This window comes from Siphateles boraxobius, unplaced genomic scaffold (assembly GCF_051911475.1).
Source record: "Siphateles boraxobius isolate OS27281-9 unplaced genomic scaffold, OSU_SipBor_1 77, whole genome shotgun sequence".
NCBI lineage: Eukaryota > Metazoa > Chordata > Actinopteri > Cypriniformes > Leuciscidae > Siphateles > Siphateles boraxobius.
Genome location: NW_027509205.1, coordinates 377655 through 391833, shown reverse-complemented (window position 1 = coordinate 391833; position 14179 = coordinate 377655). Strand labels below are relative to the sequence as shown.

Below are 14179 nucleotides of genomic sequence, written 5' to 3'. Positions count from 1 at the left end.
TCCATATTTATTTTGTTTTTCTTACACTGCATACACATTATTCTTACTACTATTATAATGTTACAGATACTACTTTTCACATATCATGTTGTTCATGCATTGTTCATATTACATATCCATATTCTGCTCTTCTATGGTAACTGCTAATTCACTGCACATATTTATAGTTCATTTTCATTACTCTTAGCCATGTTCGGTAAACCAACTGTATACTTCTGTCTACACTGCATTATTGGCCTGTCTACTTTGTATATCACAATGCTTGTTTCTCTGTAAGTTCATTCCTTCTTGACTAGTTCACATGTTTTGTGGAAATATCCATGAGTAATAATTTTTAAAAATTAGATGCCCGCACTTTGCTATTTCTCTCATACTTTTATTGTGCAAAAATGCGGGGTCAAAACGTTGCAGCACAATATTTATGGGAAAAATAGCAGAGTGCGGGCATCTCATTATTTTAAGTTGTATCCAGCCCCCTTTTGCCCTGCACCGCACATGTGGGGATGAGCACACTACCACTACTGCTCAAATAATAATCCCTTGTACAAGCATTCCATGCTTTTAATGTTGCCTAATTTAACAGATCAGGTAATGACTATGGATGGATTGCCTGTTAATGTGGATTGTGCATAGGCTTAGGGTCACTTTTCCGCCGACTGAATGTTCATGCATTGGTAATCCATGAGTAGCCCAAACAATAACAATGTCCTTTTTTTAGACAGTGACCATATAGTCCTATTTAACTCAATTTGACAAGAATGATTAATGGGTCCATCACACGATTTCAGTGGAAAAAATAAAAATAAAAAAAATAACGCCATGAAAATTAATTATTTTGAAATTAACAAACAAAATAAATTTTAATTGAGTGAAACCTGAGTTTGTAGTCCTTGTTTTCCCCACGGATGAATCTGTGGTTGCATTACAAATTCTCTTTTAATCTATTCAAAGAAATGGCTGCAAAACATGATCAAACTGGATTTTATTTTGACAGGCAAAATGTCAGTTCACTTACATTTCCCATTTTTATTGTAAAGTCGACCTGAAGCCAATGAGCAGACAGCATAAACCAACATCCAGATCAGGCTATTGAGGGAATCTGTGTGTCGACCATGGAAGGTTAACTGGATCAAACAGAATAAATAATAGCACAGTGCAATAGCGCCATTGTAACACAGTTGACCTGAAGTATTCAAGTTTAATGAGTAAACATCAAAAGCAACTCATAGAACAAGACCACGTTGACCGTGGGTCCACCACAGATCCACTCCAGATCCGTGGTAATGTCACAAGAGGCACAGCATTTCTCTGAAATGTAAAGATATGCTAAATGGAAAACGTGATCAAATTGGATTTTACAATGATGGAGCAAATGTAAATGTTGTAGGCTGCATTGCCATTGTAAAACAGTCGACCTGAAGACTTAATTATTTAATGATTAAATGAGCAAACGCATTAAAACATCCAGATTCCAGTGAGTAACAGAACTTCGGTTAGGCTAACAGAATCAAACTGAATTTGTATGATGGCAGGACAGTGCAATAGCCACAATAACAGAGAGGTTAACGTTATTATGCCTTTTATTGTTGTAAAAGAAACTAACACTTCAAATGTTGCATTTCCAAATGAGAAAGCACGTCCGTTGGGTGAGATCTGTACTCCGTCACTGGGTATCCATGTGTGGACCATGGACGATGAGTGTCATTGACTTGCGTTGGAGTTATTCGTGGTCTCAGCACAGACTCACTCCGTGCCCATATCACAGATTTTAGTTCTGACCGTAGCCAAGCGAGCAATAGGTGTAAAACGCCATCAACCTGGATTTTATGAGGACGAGACAAAACGTCAAGTCAATTACATGCCATTGCAAGAGAGTCGACATAAAGCTTAAGTTTCTAAACAAGCCAGCCACATTACAACGTCCATGAGGTCAGGTTGTTGAGGTCCGTGGTGCCATCACGGGACTTCGGTTAGGCTAACTGAAACAAACGGAATGTGTATGATGGCAGGACAGTGCAACAATATTTCATTATGGTTTTTGATGTTGGAAAATAAACTAACACTTCAAATGTTGCGTTTCCAAATGAGAAAGCACGTCCGTTGGGTGAGATCGGTACTCCGTCACTCAAACGGGTATCCATGTGTGGACCACGGAAGATGAGTGTCATTGACTTGCGCTGGAGTTATCCGTGGTCTCAGCACAGACTCACTCCGTGCCCCTATCACAGATTTTAATTCTGACCGTAGCCAAGCGAACAATAGGTGTAAAACGCCATCAAACTGGATTTTATGCTGACAGGACGAGACAAAATGTCAAGTTAATTACATGCCATTGCAACAGAGTCGACATAAAGCTTGAGTTTCTAAACAAGCCAGCCACATTACAACGTCCATGAGGTCAGGTTGTTGAGGTCCGTGGTGCCATCACGGGACTTCGGTTAGGCTAACTGAAACAAACGGAATTTGTATGATGGCAGGACAGTGCAACAATAGGTCATTATGGTTTTTGATGTTGGAAAAGAAACTAAAACTTCAAATGTTGCGTTTCCAAATGAGAAAGCACGTCCGTTGGGTGAGATCGGTACTCCGTCATTCAAACGGGTATCCGTGTGTGGACCACGGAAGATGAGTGTCATTGACTTGCGTTGGAGTTATATCCGTGGCCGCATCACGGAATTCGCGGCGATTCCGTGTTGTTTCGACGGATTTTGAGTTAAGGGCACGTGGACATTTCACGGAAACCTGTGAGACCAGGTTGTCCATTAACACCTGCTGCCACACAAGACTAAAACATCTCTTTCATTGAACACAGTTTTGGGGGGTGCACCATTCCCAGAAGTACTGCAATACCGGGTCGATGCGTGGAGTGGACGGAGCAAGCTCCTGTTCCATCTCCCAGTTCCAAAAATCTATTTAATATATGGTGCCCGGGTAGGGCACGTATCAGATATTAAACTGATAAGAACAGATTTTTTTTTTTTTTTTTTTTTTTTTTTATTAAATTCCATCCCTTACATACATGCACTAAAAGGTTTTTTCAATACAAAATTTCAACACAAAGGTTACTAACATGTTGTCACCTAGGGCCCCTTTTAGTCCTATCATTCCCTCCCACTCAAACATCTTTCTATTTCCCTCTTAATCCTCTCTTCTTCCACCAGCACTCGTACCCTTGTCAATACACATTGAAGAATTGATTTAGAAACCAGCCCTGATTGCTTTGCCCTTAACATTGAGGTCCTATGATTCCACAAAAATCTCTTCCCTTCTGATATTATTATCCACACTACTTTTCTCAAATCAGCCCTCTGTCGCTCCAAACCCTCCCCATAAATTACCAGATTCCGGGTTAAAGGAGGGCCCTTCCATCCCTTCCACCACTGATACAATGAAGCCCAGAAAGCTGAGGAAACTGGACATGACCAAAAAACATGTTCTATTGTCTCCTCCCTCCCACACCCAATTGGGCATAACGGTGACTTTCCTTGTCCATGTCGATACAGCCTTTCTCTCACTGGCAAGCGTCCCAGGGCCCCCAACCAATGAAGGTCTCTGCAAGCCCCATCTACATATGAAGGCTGCAGCATTGCCCAATTCACCTTGACCGGCAGAAGTCTTTCTAATCCCCCTTCCTCCCTTCCCCTTTCCCTTAAACCTGTGTACAGTTCTTTATGATTCAACACTATTCCCCGATCCAAGCACCAAGGATGTTGATGCAGAAATTTAGCCAGCCACTGGTATTCCTCCGTCCTGTCCAAAGACCACGGAACCAGCCTGTCCCATGTAATCAAAGATCTCAAAGGGAAGGCTGCCCAGAACCTTGCAAAAAAATAGGCTCTATGGACCCTTGTCTGTACAATTAGACGCGCCACAAACGATGTGAAAATAGCTGCAACCCACAAAGTGAAAAAAGGCACACCCCTCCCACCCTTCTTAATATCTTGACCCACCTGAGCCCTGGATACCATCTCGCTCCCACCCTTCCACAAAAAGGAGAAAACAAGCCCCTCCAACTCACGACCGCAGTCATAGGGAATAGGAAAAACATATGCCAAATAATTGACTGTAGGCAACAAATCCGCTTTTATCACTAAAGCCCGCCCTGACAGAGAGAGCTCTCTGGTTTTCAAAGCCCTATTTTGGAGCGAATTTTCCCAATCAAAACCTTCCAGTTTTCCTTGGCACTATTCTGTCTGAAAAAACATACTCCCAAAACTTTCAGTCCATCTTCACATAGACTATATCCCTCAAAGGCAGTTTCCCTCCTAGCCCACTTCCCAACAAACATGACGGATGACTTTGACATGTTCACTTTCGCCCCTGTAGCCTTCCCAAAATCCCTTAAAATCCTATTTGATACCAAAAAATCCTGCTCTGTTGTTAAAAACAGTGTCATGTCATCTGCGTACATTGATACCTTTGCTCGCCTACCTCCAGCACCCGGCATGTGCAGGCCTGTGAACCCCTGCCATGCTCTTAACCGGGACGCCAGGGGCTCTAAAAACAAAATGTAAAGAAGAGGGGAGAGGGGACAACCCTGTCTTACTCCTCCCAACTGCTTCACAGCCTCAGTCAGGAAACCATTAACTTTGAATTTACTCATGGCCCCCTCATACAATAGACACACCCACGCTCTAATGCTTGCCCCATAACCTACCCTCTCAAGGATTTCGAACAAAAAGGAGAGACAAACTCTATCAAAGGCCTTTTCTTGGTCAAGGCTCAAGATCGCTAACGGAAGTTGTCGTTGCTCAGCCCACCCTATAGCATCCCTTATTACAGTTAGATTCAAACTAATAGCACGTCCTGGTATCCCACAGGTCTGATCCGGATGTACTACCCTCCCCACCACAGACTTCATTCGCAGGGCTATGACTTTCGCAAGGATCTTATAATCTGTAGTGAGCAGAGTGATGGGCCTCCAGTTTGCCAGATCTTCCTTGTCCCCCTTCTTATAAAGAAGGGAGACATGCCCTGTCCTCATTGAAACTGGGAGTAACCCAGCCGCCAGGCTCTCATTGTAGACCTCAACCAGGTCCTGTCCAATAAGTTGCCAAAAAGAGCAATATAGCTCAATTGGCAGCCCATCGCCACCTGGAGCAGTCCCTTTCCTAAGTGTTAACATTGCCTTCTCTACTTCCTGCCGTGACACCTCCCCTTCCAAAGCCGCAGCTTCCTCACTCTCCAAAGAATTCTCTAAACATTCCAAAAACACTCTTGCCCACGAATCTAAAGAACCCCGAGGGCTAAAAAGCTGTTTATAATAATCTTCTACAGTACTCAACATCTCAGCTGTCGATGTTACATCTCCATTCTCTGTCCTCAAGGTCTCCATACATTTCGTCTGCTGCTGTTTCTTTACAGCAGCAAAAAAATATTTCGATGGCCCTTTCTCTAAATTCCGTCTCCTTACACCCATTTCTAGCATAAATTTCTCTGCTTCTTTCATATAAAAGTCTTTAACTTTTCCCTGAATGTCATGGAGCTTGCCCCCTACCTCTGCTACCTCCCTACCCTCCCGATTCCATAAAGACTGCATCTCGCTAAACCAACCACTAATGAGCCCTCGCCTTTTCGCTGCCTTAGCCCTCCCCCACCACCTACAGAAGTTTGCTATTCTCTCTTTAACTCCCTCCCACCACAGGGCCTGCGTTGCAAACAAACCCTTCAAATTCTGCCAGGCCCTGTATAGGTGCCTAAACACTTGACAGAACCACTCATCCTGAAGATAAGACCTATTCAACCTCCAAGACCCTCTTCCCCTCTGTGAGCCCCCAACATCCACCTCAACCCTTATCATACAATGATCAGACAACCAAACGGGCAACGTAGCAAATTGTTCCACCTTAACTCCCGCTGACAAAAACACATAATCCAAACGAGATGCATCCCCTCTACTATTCCTCCAAGTGAAGCCCTCCGACCCTCCCCCTGCTGCCTTGAAGGAATCACGAAAGGAAAAATGTTTAATTAAGTGAGCCAAATCCCCTTTTGGTTCTTTATCCAAAGAGACATTAAAGTCTCCCCCCAGAACAACCTTCCGGTTTGTATAAAATAAAGGTTTCAAAAAATTAAAGAAACCCACCCTTTCTTCTCTTTTACTAGGAGCATAGACATTAATCAATCTAACACTAACACCCCTCCATCTTACATCAGCATATAGCACCCTCCCAGGAACTACCATTCCACTCCCTTCTATGGTACATTCTTGGGAGTTGAAAAGTATACCCACCCCATCTGCCTTAACATTTCCCGTCCCCCACACTGATGGACCTCTTTCCCACTCCTCTGAAAAATTACATTCGTCTCTGCTGCCTTCTAAATGACATTCTTGTAGAAACATAATATCAAAACAAACCGAATTCAAAGACTCAAAAAAAGCTCTCCTTCGCTTTGCCATCTTTAAACCTCTTACATTGAGAGTGGCGACCCTTAGTCCCCTTTTTACAGGCATGCAGGAGAAAAAAAGAAATTTAATTAAAATGACAGTCTTTATTCCTTCCAGTCTGTACCCAAGGGCTGCCCACCCAAAACTCCTTCCCCTCCCCCCCTAGAACTTCCCTTCGCCCTTCTAGATACCACCTCCGACCACCCCTGAGAATCATCTCTAGTCTCCTCATACTCTCCCCACTCCATCCCCCCTCCCCCTTCATCTCCCTTCTCTAGAACTTCCTCCTCAAAACCTTTATCCCCTCCCACCCCCTTCCCAGAGTCATGCGACGATACCAAATCTTCTAAAGACACAAAGGCCTTTTCCAACTTTGAGCATTTTCTTTCCCTTTCCTCTTCTCCTCCACCATCTTCTTCCACCTCCCGCCGACGTCCTCTTCCCCCTGATGTTCCCATCGTACTGTCATCACCTCTGCTTTGCTCGGTTGTTATAATGTCTAGTGCATCAAGTTGTGTCCATGTGAACCTGACAGGGTCTTCTGAAAGTGACTTCTCCTGGGTGGCACTATTACCGGACCCTGCAGCCGTCCCGGAAAAGACTTCAGTAATATCGATGTCTGGCCAGGTTTGTCCAATACCTTGTGACTGTTCTCTTTCCTGAGATGCTCCTGAATACAACAGTTGATTCTCTTCTGCAGCAGCTGGTCTTTTATCCTGGCGCCCTACAAAGCTTTCCTCTGCCTCTTGCACCTCGTTTGTTTTCTTTTCATTCGCCATTTGGTTGACCGATGAAATGGATGGCCTGCTAAGAAGTGATTCCAGGTCTACTTGCAAGTCTTCCCCCTCCTTAAATAAACTGGCATAGCTCTTCTTTCTGGCTGGGCATCCTCGATATAAATGATCTTCGCTCCCACACAGACTACAATGTTTAGGCGCTTTACATGCCGCAGCCACATGATCCGCCTTCCCACAGAATCTGCATCTCTCTCCCTTGCAATCCACTTTCATATGACCCTGCCCTCCACACCTTCGGCAATACAAAGGCTGTCCCGGGTAGTGCAGGAAACCTCTGTTCGGTCCTATTGAAAAACTACCAGGAGGGTGCACCACGCTGCCAGCTGAAGAGGGGTCCAATCTCAACTTTACCAAGTACCTCCTCTTCCCATTCCATATTCCATGTCGATCTCTCAAACGCTCCCCTCCTCTCACATTCTCACAATACCTTGCAATAAAGGCCAGGACATCCCCATCCTCCACGAAGGGGTTATAGATGTGGATGGTAAGCGGGATAAATTCCTGAGTAAAGACTGGCTGAAGCTGCAGGCCTTCCAACATAATGTGTCCCTCTTTCTTTTTCCAGACCTCAAAAAAAACAACGCAGTCTTTCAGAACAAAAAAAGTTAAATCCATAAAGCCAGAAGCCACAAAATCCTGCAGGCAAAACACTTCAGAGGGCTGGATGTTGAACAGACCTTTCAAAATTTCTTTAACAAAGAAATCTCTGCCGAAGCGCTGTTTCACCGTATCTCCCGTATCCTTCTTCAACTCCACACGCACTGTAGTACCCAGAAAAGCGCAATATAAATGTAACGAATTATTATTATTACAGTAAGGGAGGTATTGTCAAGATTTCACCTGTATTAAGTCAGTCTGGTCATTAGTAAAGCACTACAGCCTTTGGAACACAAAAAAATACTTTAGATGAATTACAGTAATTTTTTCATAAACATTTTATTATTGTACGTACAGTAAGGGAGGTATTGTCAAGATTTCACCTGTAGTAAGTCAGTCTGGTGAATAGGAACATGCTACAAACTTTGGATAATAAAAAAATCACTTTGGTAAATTGATGTAATTTGATTCTAAAAAATATTTGTGTACAGTGAGGCAGGTTTCCTAAACACAATCATTATAATGCACTTTTTATTGTTGCTAAAGGTCAATCAACAGCATTAGAACACATTATGTGAGAGATATTTGCTGGTACATCTGTAGTTGGCTAAAATGTAGTTGTCTATTTGCACACCATGAAAAAAAAATACAACTTTTTAGACGGTCCCTATCTTGTTTAACACGCTACATTGGACATTCAGTGGACATTCGCAAGTAAGTATGCCATTAAAACAATACTTGCCCATTTTGATCGATTGTGGAAAATGTAGTAGTTGACCATATTTTTTGTCAACATCATGTAGTTGCTTAGAATTTGCAAAAAAAAAAATTATTGCACACACTATTGAAAAAGTGTTTAAACAACCTGCACTTGGTTGTAGCGATGTTGTCCAACAGATCAACCATTAGGTTGTCAGCCTCATTAAAAGCCATCGGAACTAGCCATCGTCCAGCCATGGTCTTCCCAGCTGTAGTCCTGTCGAGGGCAGAAAACATACCACTGTTATTTTACTTCTGCCTTCAATCACCTCTCGCATTGTAGTGATCACCTGTCTCAGGCTGCTACGTAAGGAACAAGAGGTATTAGTAGCAAAGCTGACCTCTGCATTTTCATGGTGAGCATCTTCTTCAGTGATCGCTCCTCCTCCTGGCTCATCTGGGACTGTGCCAAGTTGATCCGGTTTTAGGCTCCCATTCTAAACATCCATGTTGTACCCAGTGTGACGATGTCATCATGAAATAAATAAATAAATTGCAATGAAAAGTTTTTGTCCTACATTTATCAGTCATCATTCATCTGTAATATAACTCTGAGATCATTATCTACAAATATCAAAACATCTCTATATTATATGAATCTACAATCATCATAACATAAGTGCCAGAATCAAGATGGCGACGTCTTTAGTCCAGCCCCTAGTTACCTTTATCTGGATGACGTGCATCGCTTATAAAAAGATGGCGGTGGCTATCGGGAGGCATTGAGTGTACCTCGCGGAGCTCCTTTTGAAGACTGCCACGGCGGTTTATTGTTTTATCCGCAGCAAGAGTGTTTATCGTCGGCGTTCTAAGCGGATCGCGCTCTGGATCACTAAAAGGAAAGTATCCTCGTCATTCTGTGGCTAGCTGATTGTCGTTGAGACACTGAAGGGGAAGCAGAACGAGTGGGTAGTTCCAAAACCTGAACTGGATTGACGGATGGGGAGTCTAGAGCCTATATATTCACGTCTGAGAAGTCCTGGAAAATGTGGACCAGATTCTTAAAAGGAAAAGGAGTCGTGAGTACAAATTAGCCAGTACTGGATGACTGTTTGACTTGACTTAACATTTGACTGTTTTTGAGTGGGGAAGTTATTCTTTTTTCCCCTACTGACTATGTGAACTATTTTTGCTTTGGATTACTGTGGGGATTACTGATGGTTTTTTGAACTGGACTAATTTTGTTTCTTTTTTTGTAGCCTGTTTTATGGCTGGACAATTTATGAACTGTTTTTTGTTTTTCTTCTTTCTTCTTCCAAGTCAATTTTGAAACACTTGAAAATGTGGATTTGGTGAATATACTTCTTTGAATGTAATTCTATGTGTCCTGTCGTATTGAATGGTTGGTGGTCTATTTAAGAGTTATTATTATGGGTATTACTATATTGATTACTGGTGTAAAATCTTTATCTCATTAAGTGACGGGTTTTGTGAAAGAACAATCAGACTGGACAAGATCTTTGTACATTTTCCTAAACTGAAACTTAAATTACTGACAGAAGTCCTGTCTGGCACCCCAGCATGTAAAAAACCCAAACAAAAGAGAGTGGGAAAACTTTACACCATGGCAATGATATTTGGGTAAATGTATGTCAGGTCCAAGTCGAAGCCATCTTTCCTGGTTCCTTTTTTTTAATTTGCAACAACAGTTTTTATTATTAAATTACAATTTAAATTATTAAGTGAATCAGCCACTGGATCCCTGTGTAATGTCGCTGTGTTCGTCAGTAACAATAACACTCACCAGCCACAAATCAAGGAATCGCACCACATCAATGCTGTTTCTGTAGACACCCTCCAGTCGTCTGGAACAGGAGCTTCTGTACGGATTATAAGTGCCTGTTGGAATAATTATTGACACAATCAAAGAAAACATCTGGAATATATTTCACAAACTATGAGCAGTGGAGAGACTGACCGAATCCCGAACGAGAAACCGTTCCTGCGGGCTTCTTATCAGACACTCTCTTCTCCGACTCACTGAAAAGCAGACATTGTGTCATTAACATGATATGCCGATTTGTTGGGCTGATCGCTCTCTTGATCATATAGCCCTGGCAAGAGGAGAGTGTTTAAAAAATAAATTTAAAAAAAGGTAGAAAAATAAAAATAGTGATGAGCTGGTGAATAAAAAAGTAGGCTTAATTTCTTTAAAAAAAAATATATATATATATATTTTTTTTACTTTTTATATATACACTTTTCAAAACTTTTTTTAAAATATTTTGTCTTTGTTTCCCATTGATCTCTTTGTTCTTATGTTTCTTCGAAGAGTCTTTATGCTTTGTTTCCTTTTTGTTCTTATAATCTCAGAAATTTCAACCAATCCGTTTCCATGGTCCAGTGGATGTTATCTGCTACCATTCTGAATGATTTTGTCGGCAAGAGTGGAATGTGCTGTGTCTTGTCCTTTAAAATTTGTTTTAAAAATTCTAGATTCTCTCTAATATGCGTGGGCAGTTTTTTGTCGTAGTTGATGAATTGAAAAAGTATCATTGCCGATGGAAATGTTTGTTTGGCCGCTCCCAACAGTCTCTCAGCTATTTTGTTGAAGATTGTGACATTTCCCTGTTCGCGGTTATTTATTCCATAATTAAGGATGACAATTTGGACCTCCGGAGTTATTTCTGTTTTGTTTTTTAAGATGTGCTAGGCATGTTCTAACTTTGATCCAGGGTAACTAACTACCTGAATTTTCTCATTATTCAGTTTGGGCAGGTGAGAGAGGTTTGATGCCCCCAGAAACAGAATTGTTTTTTTTGGACTTGGGGACCAATTGGCATACTTGTTTTGTGCATGTTCCTGGCGTTCGAAAATACCAAAGATCTGGGTCCTTGTCTCTACTGGAGTTTAGGGGTTGGTAGTTCAGCAGGTTCTGTTGAGCTACCACCGGGTTTGGCTTTTCTTAAAGGCCCTCGTGGGACTGAGATTTTCTATATTTTATATTTTTTGAGACAATGCAAGACACACTCAAACACGTGCCTATCTTCATAATTGTAGTTTTGACTTCTAAAGTTTTAAAATTTAGCTAGCAATTTAGCAATTGCGGTAAAAGTCCAAAATACTGCTCGAAACCATTTTTTAGTAATGATTAATATTGCATTGCATACAATGTGTATTGGTCAACTACTCTAAAATTAAGAAACCCCTAGAAACCGTGAAAAACAACAATAAATAGATGTGTACATTTAAGATAGGCTACCTAATTTATTATTCCAATATCCAAATATGATACTAAATCGCACAGAAAAAAGGACTTTTATTTGTGACGTGCTGTCTTTGCATTTGAACATTGCACATTTTAAACAGGACACGCATTAGCTGAATAAATGTTAGCCAATACAAACACAATTATAGAAAATAGTTGACAATGAATAGACAGGAGTCCAATAATAGCAAAACGAATCACTTAATCTAAAAAGAATATCAAGTATAAGTTTAGAGATGAATCCGAAATATGGGGCTGTGTTAATAGTAAAACGTCTATCTTTTAACGAATTTTAAAAACACGGATGGATAATACAAACTGCTTTCTGACATTGACAGAAAAAAACACAACCAAGAACAAAATTTAAACTTAGCCCGTCAATTTACAATTATCTTCTCTCTCTGTGTGCGCGCGGTCTGTGTTTGTGAGAGAGAGAGCGCAGCACTGATACAACGGTACTTTTTAATCCATAACTAATGCGCTAGTTTTCATACAAAATAATTATGTAACATAATTAGGTACTTTAGTTATTATTAACACAATAACGTAACACATGCAGACTACGTTTCCCATTTTAAACATCCATGTTGTACCCATGGCAATGATATTTGGGTAAATGTATGTCAGATCCAAGTCGAGGCCATCTTTCTGGTTCCTGCTTTTTAATTTGCAACAACAGTTTTTATTATTCGCAAGTCCAACTAGAACAACCGCTAATCTCCAATATGGTGACCTTAAACGAACCTCAATAAATCATCACCTTCTAAACCTCTGTCACTTCTTGTGTCTCTCCATCTATGTCTGACTCCGGTTTGACAATAAAAGGCTAAACATTTTTGAAATTTTCAGTGCATGTTTGTTTGAGGTAAAAGGACAGAACATCTTGAGCTCCGCCCCCTGTGCTGGGAGCAGCAGCTCATTTGCATTTAAAGTTTTTCTTTCCTTCAGTGATTTTGCTTGGTAACAGCAGGTGTTCATCACTAATGCTCAATCATCACTTCATTAGTCACTTAATTAATCGCTTAACTTCTTGACTGCAATGTATATCTTCTTTTAGTTTTTAAAATTAAATTAAGGTAATCGGTGTCCTCAAATGTAATGAGTTAGCTTAACTTAAAGGATTTGACTTTGTGTGTGAAAATGTGTGCTATTAGTAACTACAAGCACTTAGAAGTTCATTTAAAGTTTGTAATTTCACTGTTTTTACTCAATATAGTGAAGTTTCAGCTATATAAGATATTTGAATGCAGTGTAAAGTTTAATTGTGTATTAAGAAATATCCTTGTTTTAGTGGAATTGATTAAAATAAGTTCAGAGTACTCATAACTATTGTTTTTATAAATATGTTACGGCCCTTAATCTAATTCAGCTGGTTTAAATCATACCTGTTGTACCGAACATGTACAAGGACCGAACATATCAAAAATCACAGGCGATTGGGTAGCGTTTCTGATGTTAATCACACCATAAGCTTTAATGACAGAGACAAAGCACCTCATGAGATGAACAAGCAATAAATCATAAATTAACCAAAATAAACAACACAGTTAGGGCAGCTACAGGAAAAACAGGAACCCTTAACTAACCCTGTAGTTCCAGGCGAGATCTTACCTAACCCCCGAAAAGAACTAGAACGGGTGAATCTTCCGGGCAGCTGCTTACCTTCACTTTACTAAATAAATAACAAAAAGTGTACTAAGAAAATAACACCACTCCCTGGTTTAAACAAATAAACTAAAGTCAAAGAAACAATCAAGAGTCTCACTTGGTCCCAGGTCCAAACAGTGAATTTTACATCGTTGCGACCGTCTCGGTTTTTTTGTATGGAACAATTTTTTCAGAGTGAGGCCCAAAAAAAGCCCCATCGGGACATCCGCAGAAGAGTGTCAATCGTCCCAAGAGTGTGACAGTGCGTCGTAACGTCGAAACGACGCCTGATTCGTTTGCCTCACGTGCCGTACTGTCCAGGCGTGCGGGCATCACAATTTTTCGCGGCCCCTCACAGCTTTGGAAATCGCTCAGTGAGCCGAGAGAGAACACTCTGGAATTTGGAGAAACGTGAGCGAGCGCCCGATCCCATCGAGTCTGGCATCGGAGCGTCCAGCCCGCTCTCCTGAGAACATCGGTGCCTTCGTTTTCGACGTACAGAGTCCGGGTCGATTTTTACGACCGTTTTTGCGATTTTGGCCTGACTCTCTTCGAGAGGGACCGATCAGTCCGAGAGGAAGGTTCGTGTTTGACGTGGGATTTCGCGCTCGGTGAACGAAACACAGCAACGTGCTTTGGCTCGTTGCGAGCGGCATAACATGAGCTTTACAATGACATAAAGATTTGTATATGTACATGTACACAGCCCGAAAGAGAGACGTTTTTGTGCGGTGAGAGTCACCTTCCACCGGCGAGCCCTTAATGGTGGCCAATGTGACCCCA

The 14179-nt window shown here is 41.3% G+C and overlaps 1 pseudogene; it reads right to left on the bottom strand.

The window, feature by feature from the left end:
• Positions 1–2816: 2816 nt before the first annotated feature.
• LOC143727441 (U2 spliceosomal RNA) lies at positions 2817–3035 on the bottom strand (annotated as a pseudogene).
• Positions 3036–14179: the final 11144 nt, after the last annotated feature.